Below are 21,224 nucleotides of genomic sequence, written 5' to 3'. Positions count from 1 at the left end.
TCACAACTGCTAGTTGACCCGGTTAGGAGGCACCTCACCTCCTGAAGCCTGTCTTTGCCCAAAGGAGGGAGCTGTTTTGTTGAAGACTGGGGATCAAAGAGGCTAAGGGAGCTGCCTCTTTGTTTGGCTGGGAAAAGGCCCCTAAGCTGCAGTTCAGATTCCACAATGTGTGTGCTCTCCGTAGGCCAACGGTGACCTTTACTAGCTTTCACCGGACTCTCCCTTCAATATGCAGCTCTCCAGAGGCCCCCTGCTTTGATGCCCAAAATTCTAGGCTCAAGCCCTGCCCTCTTAAAAGATGAGACAGGTCAGTGTCTTACAGAGTGATCCAGTAAGTTGGGGGGGGGGGGAGGTGTTATGAGATAGCCTTTGCCCCCAAATATTTGCATGGTAGGGGCTATTTTGTGTGGCTTGAAAGTCATTCCTCGGTATCCCCAAGTCTTTCTGTCCATACACACTCATTTGGAGAGGTGATTAATGCCACGAATGTGAGACCCTCCACGGCAAAGGCGGCTTGGTGGTGGCTCCTTTCACACGTAGAGGAGCCTGGAGGAAGCTGCCTCCTTTCCAGGAGCCTGGGAAGGGTCACCCTAGGTTCTTTGGGGTTCCTCTTTTGCTTCTCAAGCAGTCTCCTGAGATGCAAAGCCGTCAAGACTGCTTCATGAAAAGGCGGATGCCCTGGAAGCCGTTTCTGCTCCACTGAGGGGAAAGAGTGGCCGAGATCAGGAAGCAGCTTGCGCAGGACCTGGAGGTGAGTGGAGCACTCCCACTCCACCATGGGCAGTGCAGCGTGACCAGCCGGGTGGGCGACAGGACAAGATGGGAGACTGTGGAGATAGCGGGAACCAGATCCCAGAAAGCCCAGGGAAGCCCCTGCTTGCTGGGTGCTTGGGAGCCAGCGTGGTGTGAGCAGGGAGTGGCCTGACACTGTGTGTGTTTGAAAATGTTCCCTGGAGCAGATGTGGAGAATGGATGGGAGCAAGCGGTAGGGAGAGAGGAAGGGTAGGAGAGAAGCCTCCCACCAGCCTTCCTCAGACCCGGGTCCAGCTCTTAGTGAGCCCTGGGTCCGCGAGAGTGCTGAAATGGCTGGAGATGTCTATCTGCACCTGGGGCGCTGTGTGTGTGTGTGTGTGGGGGGGTGCTGGCATGGTGCGTCTCTCTTAAGAACAATGCGAGGAGGAACTCTGTTTTACAGGTGAGCAGACTAGGCTCAGAGAGGCCAGGTGTCCTGCTCTGGGTCACGCTGCCGGCAGTGGTAGAGGTGTCCCGGGATTCTAAGAGTTTCTGTTTCATTCCGGGTTGCTCTGCCCCGCCCCAGGTGGTGCTCATCTCAGGGCCTGGCCCATCAGCAGCACCATCATGCTGGTCAGCCGACTGATGGCCCCGAGGAGAAGGGAGCAGCCAAAGCTGGGCTGCAGGTGCATGTTTGGGGATCCCCTCTAAGAGAACTATGGAAGAGTCTGGAGAGGGTGGGGGGCTTGGCATGTCACCTTTGCCTCGGAAGTGGAGCCAGGTCTCAGCTCTGGTACTAGTGACTGCCCGCCCCCCTCCAGCCTCTTCATATGTGGAAGGGTCTCTCTGGAGTCTTGGGCTCCCAGAGCCATTTGCCAATCCCAGGGGAGTCAAGGAGTCACAGTTTCCTAAAGTAGAGACATGCACTACCTGTACCACCCTTGCACTTTCCGGAAGGGACGCTGGGTCTGGTGTCTGGGTAAGGAAGCGCTGGAGAGCACCCCAAAGCGTCTGGAGGAGAGGCAGTGTTCACTGAGGGCTGGGGTGGAGATGGACAGATTGTCTTCCCAAAGATCCTGGGATGGAACAGTGATACCCAGCCACTCCCAGGCCGCTGAGGTGCCGGGAAGCACCCCTGGAGAGCTCCTGGCGCTTCCTGCACCCCAGATAGCTGTTGGGTTCCTTGGCCTTTTCTAGACCAGGTCCCCAGCCTTCTCTCAGGCCCTCCATTCTTGCAGGACTGCTCTGAGCCTGGCTCGGTCGCAGGCTGCCCTTTGAGCCATGCACAGCGTGGAGCACATCTGCACCCTGCCCTGCCCCACCCCCACCCCAAGGGCCTCTCGCCGGCTAGGTTGTTCTGTCAGTGGGAAGACAGGCCTGGCTGACACCTGCAGTAGGGCACGCTGATTAATTTATTCTGCATCCTTTCACATTACCTGGCTCCAGGGCCTCCAGCTTGACATGCAGATTTATGTAAAAGAGACCCAACATGCAAATGAGCCAGGCCCAACACTTGTTTTAGTAACAGGCAGGGCTGCTTCACTGGTTCCCCTGCCTAGCAGTTCTTCCCAAGGCCCAAGGTTCTCCACACAGCAGCAGGCCTTGGGGAACCTTTTCAACCCTGCGATGTCTCCAGCTTGGGCCCAGGGCCCAGGCCTAGGAGTACACAGCTGGGGTGGAAATGGGCCAGGCATTCTCCCTCTCCAAAGGAAGGTTCCTGGTTCAGTTGCTTGTGGAGGGCATGAAGACCGAGAGATTGACGTAAGGGCACCCATGGGAGAGACTTGCAGGGCTCTACACAAAATCAGTACCCAAGTGGAACCGTGAGACGGGGCAAAGCTCAGAGCCGGAAAAAGTGAAAAGCAAAGGGAGGCAGAGATCACAGGGGGCCATGGAAGGAGATGGGGACACAGGGTGGGGGATGCTGATGGAGGGGGTGTAGACCAAGAAAGGAACAGATTTCAGAGTCGACGTGCTGCGGAGGAAGAGTGAGGATATAGCAACAGCCTGGCTGTAGGGAGGAGCTGGCGAGGATGACAGCTTGATGCTGGGGAGCTGGGAAGGAGTTACAGGAGAAAGGGACAAACCAAATCTGCCTGGAGAGACACCCAAGCTCCCCACGGGGAGGAAGGCAGGGCCTAGCTGCTACGGCGCCCACCTCATGCATCGTTTTGTGTGTGTCCACCTAGCCTGTACAATCTATGGAACCTCCGTGCGTGCGTACAAACCACACAGGGACATGCCCGGTAGAAAAAAAGCACCCTAGACCTCTCCGGCTCTGAGAGCAGACCTACCTAGTGTCTACACCTGCAGTGTCTGTCTCTGCCTCCGAGGGTCCAGAGGAGAGCACAGGATGCTCCTCCACATCTCAGTGAGTCTGGCTGTCCGCTTTCTGCCCCACAGGAATGGAGACGTCCAGTGAGGCAAGCAAACCAGCAAGCCCAGATACAAAGAGGATCGATCTTCCCTGTCCCATAGCTTATTCTCTGGGAAACTGGGAAACTTCCTTGGGGAGGAAGGAACCCACTCCAAGGTCTGGGTGGGTGGTCTTGGAAAAGAGCTGGGAGAGAGCTGGGGACGCTCCCGGGATTTTGAGATGTTCACACTACACCCCCACAAAAATGAGCTCCAGAGAGATGACGTGAAGGGCGTTTCTTAAAACCTAAGATAACAGCACTCAAGGGCCCTTCAGACCCTCTGGGGTCTTCCAGTACGAAAGGGAACCGGGACCCCAGAACGGTGGTTGCTTGGATTCTAAGCTACTCTGCCCTGCTCCCAATCACTCCCCGGCATTGGTGATGTTCCCAGAACCACCTTGAGGTACCCACGTAGGTGCTGGGCATAAGCTCAGCATGTTGGGAAGTGGGTCGTGTTTTCACTCTGGCACTAATGGACCACGTGTATACTGGGAAAGACGCAGGCCCTGGCCCACTGTGCACACACCCCCAGAGCCCCAGAAGACAGAGGCTTCTCTTACATCATCTTTGCTGTCCCTTCTCTCTGGGGAATGACGTGAGTGCCCGTTCCCAGCAGAAAATAGCAACGTGCACCCTGGGCCCAGTGACCACATCGTGTGGACGCCAGGGTTGCGCCGGCCCTAGGATGAACGAACACGTGTGAAGACCAGACCCTCAGTCCTGTCCTATGCCTGAGCCTGATTCAGCCTCCTGGTTCAGACAGACATTACTCACTCCACGCCGGCTAGTCCCAAGGGTCCCCTTCATGTTAACTTTTAGCTCAGCATTTTTCAGCCTCCTGGAAAGACTCTTACGAGAACAGAGGACAGCCACAGGGACTCTCCCTTGCAAGAATTTTGCTTACAGTATTGGAAAACTGGTGGACTCCCTGAATTCCTTGGTCCAAGACAGAGTGAATTATCTTTCTGGAATCCTCAGGCTTTGGGAAGCCAATGTCCATGTGTGGAGGGCCAGGGCCACACCCACTTCAGACTGGGCCATTCCAGGACATTTTCCACAAGTGGCCCTCTTTCCCTCTTCCTGTCCCAGTGGTTTCTTTCTAGGTAATTCTTTCTTCCAGGTCGGAACTCAGTGCTAAGCTGTTGTAGCCTAGCTTCACATCCAGGCTCAAATGACCCCTGGCCCCAAACTCATTTCTTCTGCTCCTTGGAAGCTGTTTCTGGGCCTCCTCGGTGGCATTCTCCTCCGTCCCCAAACCTGGCTCAGTGTGGGCTGTTAGCTGCGCGGAGCTGAGCCCCAGAACCAAGGCGACACCGGCAGAATTGCAGAGACAGTGGACTCTGAGAGCAGGTGGTCGGTTAGTTCCAGTTAGAGGAGACCGTGAGTGCCACTTTCTCCGAAACCTGTGAGGGCCGGAGTGAGAGGAAGGGGCAAAGGACCTGAGGAGGAATGTGGTAAGGCTGGGGAGCCTCCAGCTGAGGGGGAGTCGACCCCTATTTGCCGTTCCCTGAAGCTGGCGGCACAGAAAGCTGTGGGCTCCCCACCCTGGGCCCAGCTGGAGACTCTGGAGGCCCCCGTGTGGAGGGGAAGTGTTGGGAGGTTGGACTCTGGAGAGCCAGGGCAGAGAAGAGCATGGGAAGGTCCACACAGAAGGCCCAGGACCCGGAGTGGGCCAAGGCCCAGCAGAGTGAGAGCTGCACCCCCCTCCACTCCCCCCACCCCTCACCCCTCCACCCAGGGCTAGAGAGAAGGGTTGAGCTAGCCCTGGGGTGGCCCCGGTCTCCAAGTGCCTTTGGATGGAAAGCTGCTTAATCTCTCCCTGGAAATCAGAAGTTGGAACCCACACAGCTGATTACAGGGCCAGAGGAGGGGCTTAGGAGGCAAGATGAAAAGAATTAAAGTCAGCTCGGCAGGGAGCAGACAAGGGGGGCAGGGGGCAGGTGGGGGCTGGGGCAGGTGGGGGCTGCAGAGACTCACAAGGAGCAGGCAAGGGGGAGCTGGGGGGGGCAGGTGGGGGCTGAAGTTTTTGCAGAGGCTAGAGTCCACGGGGAAGGTCAGGCCTGCCACTTGGGAGCATTCTGTAGGGCAAGAAGGAGCAGTCAGATGTTGAGAGAGCTGTATGAGGGAACAAGAGGCCGGTCACTGAGGTCCTTCTGGAACCTCAGCCACAAAGACCTGGGCTGAAGGACAAAGACAGTCCTGGGTAATGGCTTTGTCTTGCTTTAAGCTTAGACTGGAGAGCTGGGACTGGAGGACAGCTGGGACTCTGGCAGAGAGGGTGGCAATTGCTCTTCTGTGGTGTGTGTTCCGGTCACACATGTGCACACACACCCAGGCGCGCGTGCACACACACACACCACTTAGCTATGTTTGCTTGCTCTCATATTTGCCTCATCTCTCTCTCTCCTCTCTCTCTGTCACACACACACACACACACACACACACACACACACACACACACACTTAAATAACTTGCAGACATATATTAGCAAAAACATTCCATCTGGGCTGGGATTTCTCTCATTGCTTTGAATTCCCCTGGGTCTTAACTTGAAAAAAAAAAAATAGGAAGAGGCAAAGATTTGACTAATGCTGGGTTAAGTTTTTTTTCTTACCCCTTTCTTTTTTGGTTACTGACTGCCAAGAATTTATGTTTGTAAAAGGAAAAGAATTAACTGTGTTGATTAAGAGGCAGGCTCCCTGCAAATGTTCTCTCTTAACCCTTTGGTGCCCTCTCAGTGGAAGATACTGGGGCTTTTGGCATGGGCTTTTGATGTTCCTGGACTGGAGGTCCAGAACCTTCCGAAGGGAGCTGAGGTAAGCTGGCCCCGTGGCATGCGTGTGTGAGTCTCAGAGCAGACGCTGGGTGAGTGGAGTTTGTCTCTGTGCACATGGTACCGTGAGCTCCAGTGGAATAGCTGTGTACGGATGTGTGCTCACAGGGACACACATGAGCATCGTAACTGCATGGTCTGTCTCCTGTGGGATGTGCTGGGCATCCCGACCAATCACATTGATCAGATTAGTGGGAACTGACTGGGCAGAGCAGGGGACTGGGCGAAGTCAAGGCGGGGAGCGGAGGCGAGGGTGAGCCGGCTCCATGGAGGAAGCAGGGTTCCTGATCTTACCCCGCTGCTCCTGCTGGTTTGAGTAACCACAGCACAAGGCTAACCTGAGCCATGGATCAGTATCCTGATGGTGTCCCCGGAGTGGGGTGGTCACAGAGATTTCCTCCCCCAGCCCAGTCTGAGCTCCACCCGAGAGTCCCTCTGTCCTCCCGTATCTCTCTCTGCCCTTCGGAAGTGACGGGGTTTCTTGGCTCCATTAAAATAGGCCTTGTCGTCCCAGAGACTGAAGGTGTTATTTATTAAGCGGCTGTCGACGTATGAGAGAAGCCACGAGGCCCAACAAAACCCACTATAAGCGTTTATTAAGGGAAGGGAATAGAAAGGGTGTGCATAGGCCTAAGGAAGGACTGTACAGGAAGAGAGAGGAGGAATAGGTGGAACTCACTTTTACAGGTTCCCCTCCCCGCACATGCGCATATGGGCCTATGTAGCGACACCATGCATGCACATGGACTATGTGATCACGCTGCACGCAGATTACGCAGGATGTAAGGCCCTAGGCTGACTGAGCATCTTGCCTGGCTGCTGGACAGCGCACTCACAGTCATAGCTGGGGGAGTGGCTAGGAATTGTAGCAGAAGGTTTGGGGAAAGGGGGACTCGGACCTGGAACTGAGGGGTCTGACTGGGGAGCGGTCTTGGGAGGAGAAAGAGAAGAAGAATTTGCTGGAAGTTCTGAGTGTTTTGCCTGTGCATCAAACTGTCCGGGACTTGTGGTGTCCTGGGCTCCACGCTTGACCTCCTCCCACAAGCTACACAGATAGAGCCTCTCCTTTGGTTAGCCAACATATCCTTCAAGTCCCGGGTGCTGCCTCCTCCATGCAGTCCTCCGTACCCCTTGCTCTTCACTGAGCTGTGGTTCTGGGAACACTGTCTACATGGTGTAACCCTTAGATCTTCCACACTGGCCCCTGCACTACTTGAGGATGAAGGTGCCATCATCCTGAATGCCCAGTGCCTAGTTTAATACCCGGAACTCAGCTTGGCTTGGTCATGGCTCACTGAGTTAAACTGAAGGCCCGGCAATGAAGGTCAAAAGCACCTTATGTACACCCCACAGGGCCACTCAGCGCAGGACCCAAGGGTTATCTACACATGTATCTGATCACTCAATTTCCCCTGAGTCACCCAAGGCAAGAATTCTGCCAGAGCCCCTCACAGGGCCTAGTAAATGTCCAGCAAGCCTCGAATGGATGGGAGAAGGACCAACCAACCAACCATAAATATCCACGGAGAAACCAGGAGAACCCTCACTGTGGCTGGGGCACAGAGGAAAGGAAGCGCCATTAGAATAAGGTGGGGGGAGAGAAGCAGCAGCCGCTGAGCGCCTACTGCACACCACCACTGCCCTGCGTAGACATTCACTGTTGCACTTTGTCCTGCCTTTGTTCTGGCAGGGGAAGCCGTTACCTTGTTTAGCATCACTTAGGATATTAAGGGAGGCTAAGTGACTTACGGAGAGTCACTCATCTGGCTTATGTTAAGCTGAGGTTCCAACCCCGGTCCTTCTGACCCCGGAACCTGTGCTTTGCCCATGGCTCCGCGTGCTGAGGACACCGGGTTTTAAGCAGAGCTCTGGAAGATGAGAGGCACTCGTTTTTGGAGAGATGACCCAGAGCCCAGGTGAGAGGCCTGAGGTTCCCAGGGAGGGTGGAGCTGACTCTCTCGTTCTAAGAACTTCCGTAAACTGTCCGGCCAGGAAGCCAGAGGAACTCCATCACGGCACAGACAGTGCTCCTGTTCAGGAAAACAATGGCAGCCCAGAGCAACCAGGACGACCTCTTCAACACAGCCCTGCAGCCCAGTCTTCAAGGGGTAGGGCTTTCCAAAGCGATGGGATTTTCTTTTTCTCTTTTTGGTTTTTTGAGACAGGGTTTCTCTATGTAGCTTTGTGCCTTTCCTGGAACTCACTCTGTAGCCCAGGCTGGCCTCGAACTCACAGAGATCCACCTGGCTCTGCCTCCTGAGTGCTGGGATTAAAGGCGTGTGCCACTGCCGCCCGGCTGCGGTGGGATTTTCAAACAGTCCATACATTTACTTCTTCAAAGAAGCTGTGACGTGGGTCCCACTTTGACCCACAATACAGATGGGGGTAGAAGCCCAGAAAGGTTAGATGACCTGCGCAAGGATGCATGGCCGGCTGGTAATCAGCCTGGGTTTAAACCCAGGAGTCTAGCTCCTGAGTTTTCACTCCTGGCCCCGGCACCGGGGAGGGACGTTGTAGTTATGGAAGTTCCCTGACATGCAGAGGAGGATAGAGTTAGCCTAGGCTGGAATCTGGGAGTGTGATCCCGATCCGATTGAGGATGTGAGGGGTCAAGTGAAAGAAAGGACTTAACCCCAAAACACACACACACATACACACACACACACACACACCCCACATACACACACATCAGACACACCACACAAACATCTCACATACACATATCACACACACATCACACACACCACACAAACATCTCACATACACACATCACACACCACATACACACACACATCACACACACAAACATCTCACACACATCACACACCACACACACACACACACACATCACACACACCACACAAACATCTCACATACACACATGACACACCACATACACACACACATCACACACACCACACAAACATCTCACACACACATCACACACCACATACACACACATATCATACACACATACACATCATATACCACACACATACATGTAAATGAATGTTTTCCTGTCCCAACCGCCCAGTCCCAAATAACCAACTCAGAGGCTGAATATGAATTATAAATGCTTGGCCAATAGCTCAGGCTTATTACTAACTAGCTCTTACATTTAAATTAACCCATTTCTATTAATCTATGTATTGCCAAGTGGCCTGTGGCTTTACTTGTCCTGTAGCATCTTGCTTCTTGGGCAGCTCTCTGGCATCTCCCGACTCCACCCTTCTTTCATCCCAATCCTCAGTTTGATTGTCCCGCCTAACTTTACCCTGCTTTGTTATAGGCCAACAGCTTTATTATTAACCAATGAGAGTAATACATATTCACAGTGTACAGAAGGATTATCCCACAGCACATACACACATACACACACTCACTACACACACACATACCACATACACACACACCACACACCACACACACACACACACACACACGTACACACATACACACACACACATGTGCACACACATGCTCGTGCATGCACACACTATGCTGATGACTTTGGGAATCATTTAAAGCTGGGGAGCACCTGAAGTGCGGTGACAGGGACAGAGTGAGGTCCCTCTCTGTCCATGAGTATCTTGATTGCAGGGGCCTCAGGTTCACCACCCCATCCACCCTGTCCCAGTGTCCCCCAAACTGGCTCCCAGTCTTCTGGACAGCTTGCATCTGTTTCTCTCCCACTGTGCATTGAGCAGAACATACCTCCCCTGGCCCGGTGCTATTTCTGCTGACAGCCTGCTGCCCTGTGGTCAGTGCAGTCCCTGTCGGGAGGAGGCTCTGGCCTCCTCTCTTTCTCCATCCAGGCCCCTTTAGGACGGGAGCCGCTCCTTCAGCTCAGGCGTGACCTTCTCCCATGCGTGAGCTTTTGGTAGTCCTGGGGTGCCACTGCTGCAGCCAACTTCTGCCTCCTTCCAGAAAGTTCAGGGATAGTTGGGAAGAGTACAACTACCACACGTTGTCCCAGTCTCCTAAATTGGTTTTTGCTTTGTGTTTGTTTTTTTTAAATTTTTGGGGGGAGGGTTGAGGTTTGTTTCTTAATGCTAAGAAATATTTCAAAGCTATGTCCCAGAAATACTTTCTGTCCCGCTTTCAAACTTTGGGGACCCTGTTTCCTAGGATCCCCCACATCTTCTCTCATGGTTGCAGTAGAGCGTCTTCCTGCGGCCACCACCGCTCAACTCCAGGCATGACATCACCTCAAGACAGGCAGGTCTTCAACCAATACTGTATATTGGTGCAACACCTTATGGTGACTGAGCCTCCTCAGCCCATGGGGCCGTCCCCAGCCTCAGCCCTGAAGAGCAGGCAGATCTGGACTTGTAGACCCATTTCCCAGGTGAGCAGGATGAGAACGGCTCGGTGTCCCTCGTGGTCACGTGCTTGGTGAGTCACTTGGCTACATTGGTAGATTTCTAGGGAGGAGGATCAGCAGGGAGGCGAGGACCTGGAGGGAGCACGCTCCGGATGGATGCAGCCCAGTATTTGGAGGCACTGAAGGGATGACTGATCACGGCTCCTCTGCACCCCGAAAGCCCCACCCTGAGTCACATGCTTTTCCCTGCCTGGCATCCTGGCATCTCCCCTGCTGAGCAAGGTTGACTCACCTCTCAGGGTGCTCTCTGCCAGGCCCTTAGCTTTTCCTAAGATTTGATGCAAGGCCCGTTTTTCAGGTAGGCAGTGTCTGTGGGTCCTTCTTGGGTCTGGCCCATGTCTAAGCAAGAGGAGGTATTTGAGAATTACTCAAACGCCGTGAACAGCACTTGACCTCTCAGAAGGTGGCAGGTGGGTGGGTGGGTGGGCAATGGAGATGCCCAATCACACAACAATAGCCAGGATTACAGCTGGAATGTTTGTGGCACCCACTTCCAGAGAGCTTCAAGCACATTCAAGTTTATTAGGTTATTTGATCTCGTAAAAGTCCCACAAATGGGTGGTGATGGTTATGATTACCATTTTATAGATTTGAAAATCAAGGCCTAGAAAAATGTGATTTGCTGAAGGCCCTCCAGCAAGAGGAAGTGGGTCTTAGTCTGCCCTGGCTCTTGAGGTCTGTGGGTGTTTCGAACGCAGGACTCCCTCTCGGGTGTCTACATTCCTGGGAGCTAAGGCGTGGATAGAGGAGGTGTCTGGCAGAAGACTCAGAGACTGTTCAGGCACAAGGTCACTCAGAGACAGTGAGTCAGGCATCTTTATTTTGAGGTCAGTTTCCTCTTTCACTTCCCCAAACAATTGCTGAGGAGTGAGCTCACTCATTACCCATTAGAAGATCACCAGCTCAGAGTTTTCACAGTGGCAGGTTGCAGTCAGAGCCATGTGGAGAGGTCAGCATTCCTGTCCTGGGATTATGTCCTTCTGGTCCACCAATGCCCCAACAAGGGTGTGGTCCTTGCTAGTCTGCTGTTGGTACGACCTCTTCCTGGTGCCCTGACCCAGTTCTTCCCCCACGGCTGACCTCCTGGGAGGGCTTCTCTATTCCCCAGCAGAATCCCAGGAGCCCCAGTTAAGCAGAGCCTCACCCAGCCAGGTCCTGAACCTTCTTCCCACCCTTGGCTCCATCCCCTCGCCTTCTCATGAAATCTTCAGGCAGCCTGGAGGACTGGCCCGGGCATGCCTCCTGTTTTCCCAACTCCACAGCTTGCTGCTCCAGCATCCCTTGACCACGAGAGCCACTCCCCTGCTCCCTACCTGCCCGGTTTCTACCCGTATTCTAAAGCTATGGCAAATGTCCCTCCTGAAGCCTCCTGGGTTCCACCACCTGGAAAGACTCCCCTTGCCAGGATGTTGCAGGGCACCTGGTACACAGCCCTCTATACACACAGGGCTCCTGTCATGCAGCAATGGTGTGATGCACCAGATATCTGCAGAGCCACAAAGATCACAGAATTCTACATTGTTTATGTGCCTGTATTGGTGCCCGTGCGTGTGTGTACATGTGCCTGTGCGTGTGTTGGGGTGAACACATGGGTTGAATGCCAGTATACCGGAAAGGAACTGGTCACTTCCTAGATTTAAAGTGCGTCAACTGTTTCCTTTAAGTGACACTTTCACGTCACCCTCAGAAAAGCACCGAAAGGGAGGACTCATCACGGCTGAGTCCTGTGGGTGAGAATGGCTGAGGACGGGCTGAGAGGGAGACCTGTGAGCAGAGATTAGCTGGGTGTTACTCACAGAGAAACTGCTGCCAGCCAAGGGGCCAGCTGTTCTCAAGGAATGCACTAAAGCTCGGGTGGCCTTTCAAAGAGGTTCCCCCCTGGAAGGCAATGGGATTGCATCTCTGTATCCCTGGGAAGGGTGACTGCCTTCATCCAAGAGCAGCTCCTGAAGAGATGGCATCCACACTGTACTGCAGGCCGGAGGACCACCTCTGCCCCACGTACACATGCCACCTGGCCTGCCTTCACTCTAAAGCCCACAGGATTTTGCCTGAGGCAATGTGGCTTTTAATATATCTTAGAGATGAGGGTTCTCACCATGGGCCAACAAACAGCCTTGGTTATGAATGGAAAATTCCCACTCCGGAATATCCCTGCAAGGAAGGGTCTTCCCTTGTTCTGGAAGCTCTCCGACAGATCTGGCCTAGGATAAGAGCGGTGGAAAGCTGGGTCTAGAGTCTTGGTGTGTCTGTTACCGTCTGGTTCCTGTCACACTTTGAAAACTTTGGGGGCGGGTTGAAGTATGATACTAAAAATATTGAAGACAAACAAACAGGTAAATATCAAAGACCCCAAAGGAGCCCACCCCAGCTGAGCAGCAGACCTGGAGCCTGAAGACGTGGCTAACTAACGTTCCTCCCTGACTGCACTGAGAAAGCATCCTAGCCAGGGCTTTCCTCAGGAAACAAAGCGGAGAGAGCCAGGTGTCACGGTTACATGGGGCTTTGCCTCAGCACACAAGGTGGTGTCCGGGGAGCGAGTGTGAAGCCAGCCTTAGCCAGCTCTGTATTCACCCACCACTAGCCAGTCACATTCGTAACGTGGACTCTGCGACTGTGGGTCGGGACCAACCACCACCCTGCTCCACGCCTTCCCTTACGAATGAGAGATCTCCTACCTCCGCTTCTCCTGGAAACAGGAGAGTCTGGTACTGCCCTTTAGGGGGTGAGCGGACTGGGCCTGGGGTCTCATAGCTGCCATGGCCAAAGTGGTCTTCCTCGTATTTGCTTAAGCCTCCATGGGTTTCACTTAGACCCAGTATTTCGGAGCCAAAAAATGAAGTCCAAGGAATATAGGGTGTCGTTTAAGTATCTGAGTCCCTTCCCGCCGCTCTGGGATGTGTGAGTGGACAGGAATGAATGAAGAGTAGGTGCATAATAAACTCTCTGTGCACCTAGCTAACATAGGTCAGTTCCTGGTCACACCTGTGTTTGGAACAGATGGCCACCTGCCTCGGGTCCTTTGGAAACTTCCACAGGGCTAGCTCAGAGGCGGCCCCAAAGTCCTGGCAATTATAGGATTTCTGCCTCTGCCACTGACTAGCCTCCTCCCTTCGGGCATCTCAGTACCACCAGGGCTGAGCCGGAACGTCACCAGCAGTGAGTCTCTCTGCCCTTGTTTCATTGGGCTCTCCCAACATGATTCAGCTGAGAGATACTGACACCGGAGGCAGGAGTCACTGGCAGCCCAGGGATCCTTGGTGTGTCCCCTCTCTCCCACCCACAGGGTCCTTACGTCTTCTGCCTCTTCCTGTCCCATATCTACAGCAGGCATGCTCAGCCTGGGCTGCACTCAGGAACTGCCCAGGGAGGCTGAAACGTTACAGATGCCCAAAGATCCTGATGTTTGGGTTTGGGATGTGGCTCAGGCAAGCTCTGTGGTGATTCAGTCAGGCAGCCAAGATTGAGAAGTACCAGGATGAGGGTGTCGAGAAGGAAGCCTACAGTGAGCCTAAACCATCTGACAGCTGGGGTTCGGATACATCAGCTAGATGTGGAGAAGTGTGGGGCACACACATCTTTTGGGAGTGGGGGAAGAAATCGGGGTGAGGGGGCTGTGACAGCCAAAGAGGCTAGTCCTGTGGGGCACCCAGGCGACAACAGGGGTGGAGAGACATACGGGGACGCATCGAGGCTCCTGGGTGGTTCCAGAGCCCCAGCGGTTCCTGTCAGGGAGACTCCACACGAAATAGCATTGTCACTGGCCACACCAGCGTTGGGACCTACTCTCCAGTGGCTGTGGGCAACTTGGCATCCAAGGATGGGGTGGGGGTGGGGGAGTGCATACCTTGGTAAGACGTAACACCCACTCTCAATGATAGCTTGTTCACAAGCATGGGGGGGGGGGTCCTCAGGGAACCTCCCAGTCACACAGATCAGTACAAGTCCCAATCATGAAACTGTTGGTGGGAGTGTAGTGAGGTCTTTTCTGAAGTTGGCTCCCGGCTGGCACGGCCCCACCCCACAGCTTCCCTCTGCACACTCACCAGGCCAACAACCTCCTCCTGCAGCTGGGGTGGATGTGGGGTTTGCTGCCTAGGTGAACGCTCCCTCTCTTCCTTTTTAAACCACGTTGTCTCCCAAATTAGAAAACTTTAATTGTGAGCAAGAGCCAGGGTCTGCTCCTTGCATGGACAATATCATTAAACATCGGAAAATAAACACACTGGAAAAGTTTTAAGACGTTTTCAAACCCTTCGGATCCCAGAGGGCGTCTGGGGCCCGGGGCAGGACAGGGTTCTCCTGGCCCGGGTTTGTACTGTGTTGATAACTTAACCCCTGCAGCTGCGAGAGGCCAAACCTTGAGAGCGGGGTTGTTTTCACTAAACTTCCCAGGACCGCAAACTTGATTTGGGAGGCATTTGCGCTGATTTGCGCTGAGGTCTCCAGCGGCTTCAGCTAGCTTCCTCTTCAGGCAGAGTGCATGCTGGGAATGGGCCATTGGCTCTGGTGGCTGGCAGCTGTTGTAAACCATTGCTGTCCTCCAGAGTTCTTCTACGGGGCCGAGGGAGGGGAGGGGGCCGGGGAGGGGGTGGCGTGTGAGAACATTTCTTTCCATCTTACTGAAATGTGAATCTAATGAAATGATAATGAGGTTGTGAACTTTAAGCTCCATTGAGTGTCATGCACATTGTAATTTTACCCGGAGTGGGGCTAGTTTTTGAAATGATTAAAACTATTGATCCCTAGGCCTGTGTGGCTTGAATCAGAATTCATTAGGGGGCCCAGAGGTGAGGAATAAACATTTCTCCTTAGTTCCGCCGGGGAACAGATCCAACCTTGCAGAAGGCTTTGGCTGGCGCTGGTCCCTCTGGCCACATTGGCAGTGACACCGACAGGACCCAGTTGTGAAGAGAGAGCCTTGCCCTGAGTGGCAGCCCACTTGGTCGGGGCTCTCCATCGTCACTCTGGAGGAAGGAGGTGATCTCTGATTGCTCTCTGATCTACTTCTGCGTAGCTGGTGCAAACAAACTGACTTCTCCATGAAAAAGACACACAGAAGCGGAATGTCTCCCAAGTTTCAGACCAAAGAACAGTGCAAGGACAGTCTCGATCTGAGTCAGCTGATGTGGCCTGACCTTGGCCTCCTGTGAAGCATCTCGCTCCAGACAGGAGAGGGTCCTCCCTTTAATTCTGTCGCTGTTCACTGGCTCCCAAGAGTGTGAGATTGCTCATGTGAAGACGTACGTGGTCCAGGCTTCCTAGGGCCGGGACAGATTGGCATCATGAAGAGCCTTGCCCATGAGGGGCAGCCCACTTGGCCCGGGGCTTCTCCCTCACATTGGAACACATTTAAGAACAATCCTATCGGGGGCTGGAGAGATGGCTCAGAGGTTAAGAGCACTGCTTGTTCTTCCAAAGGTCCTGAGTTCAATTCCCAGCAACCACATGGTGGCTCACAACCATCTGTAATGAGATCTGGTGTCCTCTTCTGACCTGTAGTCCTACATGCTGTATACAAAATAAATAAATAAATCTTAAAAAAAAAAAAAGAACAACCCTATCAAGTACCAAAGGAGGCCCCCAAAGAAGAGAAAATATCGCAAGCAGAATGATAGACATATGTCTTGTTTTAAACACAGCTCTGTCCTTGCCTTAAAGGGCTGAATCAATCTGACATTTGACTTGGCTCCTCCTGGGTCCATGTGTGGCCCCATCTTTTTTTTTTCTTTCTTAAATTTCACATGCATTGCTGTTTAGCCTGCATGTACATCTGTGTGAGGGTGTCAGAAGCCCTGGAACTGGAGTTACAGATGGTTGTGAGCTGCCATGTGGGTGCTGAGAATTGAACCCATGTCCTCAGAAAGAGCAGTCAGTGCTCCTAACCACTGAGCCATCTCACCAGCCCCATGTTAATGCTCATCTTAATGCTCACTGGTCAGTCTCCCAATCCTGAGCTCTCCTCTCACAAAACTAAGATCTCATTCTAAGCACTTGCTGGGGCCTTCTTTCCAACTCCAGGCAGAGTCAAGGGATGTTCTTTATCCACAATGGACTTAGAGCGGTGTACAAGGCTCAGAGAGGCCCGTGGGATGCTAATGCCACATGGGGTGAAGCAGACTGAAGCCCCCCTGCCCTCAGCCTTCCCTTTATACTGGTCCTGGGCAGCCACGGCCATAACATGTATACAGCCATAACTTCACCCAGATGACAGTGACAAAGTCCACTATCAGGGCCACACACACAGTCTCACAGCCAGATGTGGGGAATGTAGTGGTGGTAACTACAATTACCTCCACTCTGTTTCCTGCTTGTTCTTCACAAGGGTGAGACGCTCTCTCATCACCTATACCAGATGATGGGCATAAGGTCTCTCAAGCGCAGTCGGTATTCTAGGGTCCCCCTGTGAACATTGTGTTCCCATTCTAGACTTCTCTGGGTGCCCTCGCTAGTCTCTTGCAGGCAAGGTTTTAATTTTACCCTTTTTTTTTTTTTTTTTTTTTTTTTTTTGCATTCTCATCACCGAGCACAGTGGCCAACACACCGTGTACCTGGGTAAGAGGTAAGAGGTGGATGAAGGAAAAACAGTCCATGGGGGCTGCCATTCCATTCCCAGAACAACCGTGCAAGTCAACAGCACAGGAATATGAGCTCTGACTTCCTTAAAAGGAAAGAAAAGAAAGACTTGGTTCTTCCAGGAGGGTAGGGCCTTCCTCTAAGGTCACCTGGCCTCGTGCTGGCGCCAGGGCTGCGGCGGCGCAGTCTGGAACAGTCTGGAAGCTCTGAGATTCTCGGAAGGCAAGGCTCCCTTCGCAGCTGCTTGTCGCGGCTCCCGCACAGGTGCTCCCCAGCAGTTCATACCAAGGTCCCTCCCATCCCTCCCATGCCCCAGCCCAACGCCCAGGCTTTGAAGGAGTTGGCCTAGCAAATGAACTACAATTACGTAGTAATAATGATTCAATTTTCTCATTTTTTATTAATAAAAGACAGATGCGACATGCCACTCCGAGCTTTCCGTTGAGAGAGAACGGATTTCTCCCTCCAGGTTAGCAGAATTCCACCAGGAGATGGATCCTTCAGGAACCACCTTCCCAGACTGGGGCTGCAGCCTCAGTCTGCCCTCCACGGCCCTTTCCACAGCCTCCACCGAAATCAGAGCCCCCCGGGTCATTTGCTTTCTGTCCCCCACTGGACTCAGCTGCCCCTGACTTCGGGGAAAGCGGGAGGGCAATGTGTCAGTTTCTCAGAGCGGCTAGGGTGATGTGGTGGAAGCCCTGTCAGGAGGGTGGTTAAACCTTCCCACAGGCCTGCTGGTGAGGTTTTAATACCTCCACTCCCCCTGTCCCGGCACGGCCTTCCACTCCTGGCCCTAGTCCTCCATGCATATGCATCAGGGCTCCTGTGTGAGGGGACCCGGGGGACACACAGGGCTACACTCAGACCAAGTGTCCTGGCTGAAGGCAGGAGAGCTGGCAGCACAGACCCGGATGTGGCTGGCTTTTCTGCCCACTGCTGGGCCTTGGCAAAGGCCCTGTGTACCTTCTCTGTGGGCCCGCCTTCCCGCTCCTGGCAGCAAGGTCTTCCCCACAGGCCTTGAGGGAGGAGAGAAATGGAGTCTGTCTGCTTTCTCCCTCCCTGCATGCCCTGTGTGCCAGGCAGAGAGTCAGGCGCAGCCCCTGTCCTCTGGGCACCTCCCTCCACCATTACCCGACTCTGACTGTCCTCCAGAAGGTGACTGTCAAATGGGAAGAGGAAAGAGATGGGGGAATGAGAGCTATAATGGAGGGTAGCTTGGGCTGGGCATGGAGGCGGGGATGACCTCTGGGTCAAAGGATGTGAAACAGAAAAGCAGACTCTAAATGGTCTGGGGAGCCCAAACGACCCGTCTTCCCTTCTGCTAAAAACTAACCCCCCCCTCTCTGAAGTCCACTGGCATCTGCTGCTTTTTATCTTTGGGCGTCAGCTCCGAACACACAGCCCCTCCCGGCCACAGCGACCCCAGGGTTGCCGCCTGAGTCGAGGTCCTTGGTCCACAGAAGGAATCACTCTCCCGAGATGCCAGGCCAAGAGTCTGGGACAGGAAGGACCTCCAGAGAGCACAGCCCCGGAGCCCCCTGCCCAGAGCCTTTGCAGGCCTGGCCTTCCGAATGGCAGTTCTTCCCGGGGAGGAAGACCGCATCCTCGGCACCTGCTACCGAGTCCGCCACGCGGTGTGCACCCAGGAACCAGAGGAGCATTTTCTTACCCAGGATGGCCTTGGACTCTGCTGGAATGTGGGACTGAGCAGTAACTCCTGCCTGCCGAAGGCTTTGCCACAGCCTCTGCACTGGCAGACCGGGCCATCTCTTCAGCGGCGGCGGCGACCCAGCCTCAGCTCACCGGCTGCCCTTGACCTCATGATTCCCACTAACTTCCTTCTCCATTCTGCTGCTCAGGGGCCCGGCGGTCTCCCGATTAAGCTTCAAGAGGACACATTCTGGGCCTTACTGGTGCCGTGACTGGCCCTCTGGAGCGTCCCTTTCCCCGGCGGCGGCGTCTCCCTCCCGCCTGAACTTTTCTGACCTCGTTCATCTAACTCTTCATGGTCCCCACCCCTTGCTTCTTCAATGGATACTCACTGCCCTCCGTGTCTATCGTCAGATAACTTGGCTTTCTCTACATGTCTCACCCACACTTCACCCAGGTCTCTCTGTTCAACTATCTCCATGTTAAGGTTCCCGGAGGTAACTCATCCTTGACCAAACCCAGCCCTTCCGCAAGCTGGTTAATTATCGTCTCTGCTTTTCTTCTTCACCTCTAGAAGACGTGAAGAGTCTGAGGCCAGCGCTGACGATTTTGGCCTTATGGTTCCTCTCCGGCTCCCACATCAGCCCCTGGTATATGGCGGCCCCTCGGGGGGTATCACTTAAGGAGCACACCTTCCTTCCACCGGGGCCGGTACCGTATTTCCTCCCTGAAGCCCTCACCCAGAGCCGCACCATCATTTCTGTTTCAGTGGGCCCCCCAATGGAACTGGTGAGAGTTCTTTACCCCACAGGGAAATCCTCGGACCAATGGGGGAGGGGAAAGGCCTTTGTATCCTAAATCTTCACGCACTGGGCTGGATTTGCATATGTTAATATGGAAAACTGTAGCTATGTAATGAGAAGCAGTGGGCCATGTGGGTGAGTGGAATTCCTCAGAGTATTTTTTTCAGATGTCTTAATGTACTCTCTTTGTTGTATTTCGACAGACCCAGGTGTTTGGACAGAGCTGGTCTTGGTCCTCACTCCCCAGATCTCTGAAACCATAGATCTCCCCAGGCTGAGCTGTGTCCAGGAGGTGACCATGTCCCCCTTTTCCCATCGCCTGCCTGTCTCAAACACCACCAGTAAGATGGCGGTGGCGGCGGCGGGGTGGGGGTGGGGGGTTACCCCAAACCAGAAAGCTCAGAGGTTGGGAGGGGATGTGCCTGAGGGGGTGGGGAGGAGAGGGCAAAATTCCAGAGACAAGAATCCTCTATGGAGACAGCCCGCTGGGCTTTTCGCCCTCCATCTGGGTTCCACTAAAAACACATTTTGCGTGTTTCTGTTGTTCTTAAGTCTGGGTTTATTTCAAGGGGGGGAAAATTATAAAGAAACATCTCTCCCCTCATTTCAACAGCAGCTTGTGCTTGCTGGGTTGTCATCTGGCCTGCCCTCCCTGGAGGTGAAAAGAGGGGAGCTGGCATGGGGCCCAAGCGGCCCTGGGAGCCAGAGGTTCCGACTCTGCTGGCTGTCAGAGTCCCAGACCAGCGGGTCTGACCCAGGTCCTGTTCCTGCCGGCTGGGGCAGCAGAGATGGCCAGAAGGGGTCCTGGGTGGTTTGCCGGCAGGAGGAGGGGCCTGGGAAACAGGTCAAGGAGAGACACGTGGGGACAGTTCCACCTGGTAAACATCCACCCAGAGAGCTGAGTGAGAAGCCTTCCCAAAGTCACCAAGAGCCTTCAACGAGAAACGTTTGTCAGTGTCCAGCCACGGGAGGCTGGGGTTTGTCAGGTTAAAAAGCCAGGGCTGGCAGATGCCCCTCCAAAGGGTTCGAGTTCCAGTCCAGGCTGAGGAGTCACAACATTACCCCGAGGTCTCCAGCTTGAATTAGTCTGTACCTCAGAGACAAGAAGAGGTCACGGGAGCCTGGAGAAGAGGTCAGTCGTAGGTCAGTGTGCAAAGCAATAATTACAGAACAGGTTGATTAGTGTTGCTGCAGAGGTCGGCTTAGGATAAGACGGATGCTAAAACGGCAAGGGGGGGGGGGCGGCGGCATCATCGTAGCTCCTGGGTGAGGAATCTCAAAATAGTTCCTTGCATTCGGCTTGGGGGTGTGTGCTTTGACATTAACAGATTTTCAGCATCAAAGTCATTAGCCATCTAGCCCAAAGTCCACCTCGCCCCCCCCTCGCTCCCCGCCCCCCCCCCCCACACCACCCCTCTCCCCTTCCCCGTTTAAATTTTATGTTTAGGGGTGTATGAGTGTTTTGCCTGCGTGTATGTTTGTGTACCACATGCATGCAGTGCCTGTGAAGGCCAGAAGAGGGTGTTGGATCCCCTGGAACTAGCGTTATAGATGGCTGTGAGCCACTATGTGGGTGCTAGGAGTCAAACCCACGTTCTCTGGAAAAACAGCCAGCCGCTCTTAACTGCTGAGCTGTCTCTCCAGCCCTTCAAAGCCCTCCCTCATGGAATAAGTGGGGGAAACTGAGGCTCAGAGAACAGAAGCTACTTGTCCAGGCCACAAAGCGAGTCAGCGGGTGGGCTGGTCCTGTATGGGACCTCCAGGTGTTTGGTGCTGGCCCACTTTGTGAAAGTGTGTGAACGGCCAGATCTGCAGGAAGGGGTCTGAG

General features: G+C 53.9%; 1 long non-coding RNA gene across 1 annotated transcript; it reads left to right on the top strand.

Moving 5' to 3' along the window:
* The first annotated feature begins 652 nt into the window (after positions 1-652).
* LOC121821555 (uncharacterized) lies at positions 653-19,738 on the top strand. Its single transcript, XR_006062319.2, has 3 exons — positions 653-751; positions 19,168-19,382; positions 19,600-19,738. It is a non-coding gene; the product is annotated as an uncharacterized LOC121821555 (long non-coding RNA).
* The last annotated feature ends 1,486 nt before the right edge of the window (positions 19,739-21,224 follow it).

This window comes from Peromyscus maniculatus, chromosome 12 (assembly GCF_049852395.1).
Source record: "Peromyscus maniculatus bairdii isolate BWxNUB_F1_BW_parent chromosome 12, HU_Pman_BW_mat_3.1, whole genome shotgun sequence".
Classification (NCBI taxonomy): Eukaryota; Metazoa; Chordata; class Mammalia; order Rodentia; family Cricetidae; genus Peromyscus; species Peromyscus maniculatus.
The sequence above is the reverse complement of the archived record's forward strand: the minus strand, read 5'-3'. Positions and strand labels throughout refer to the sequence as shown.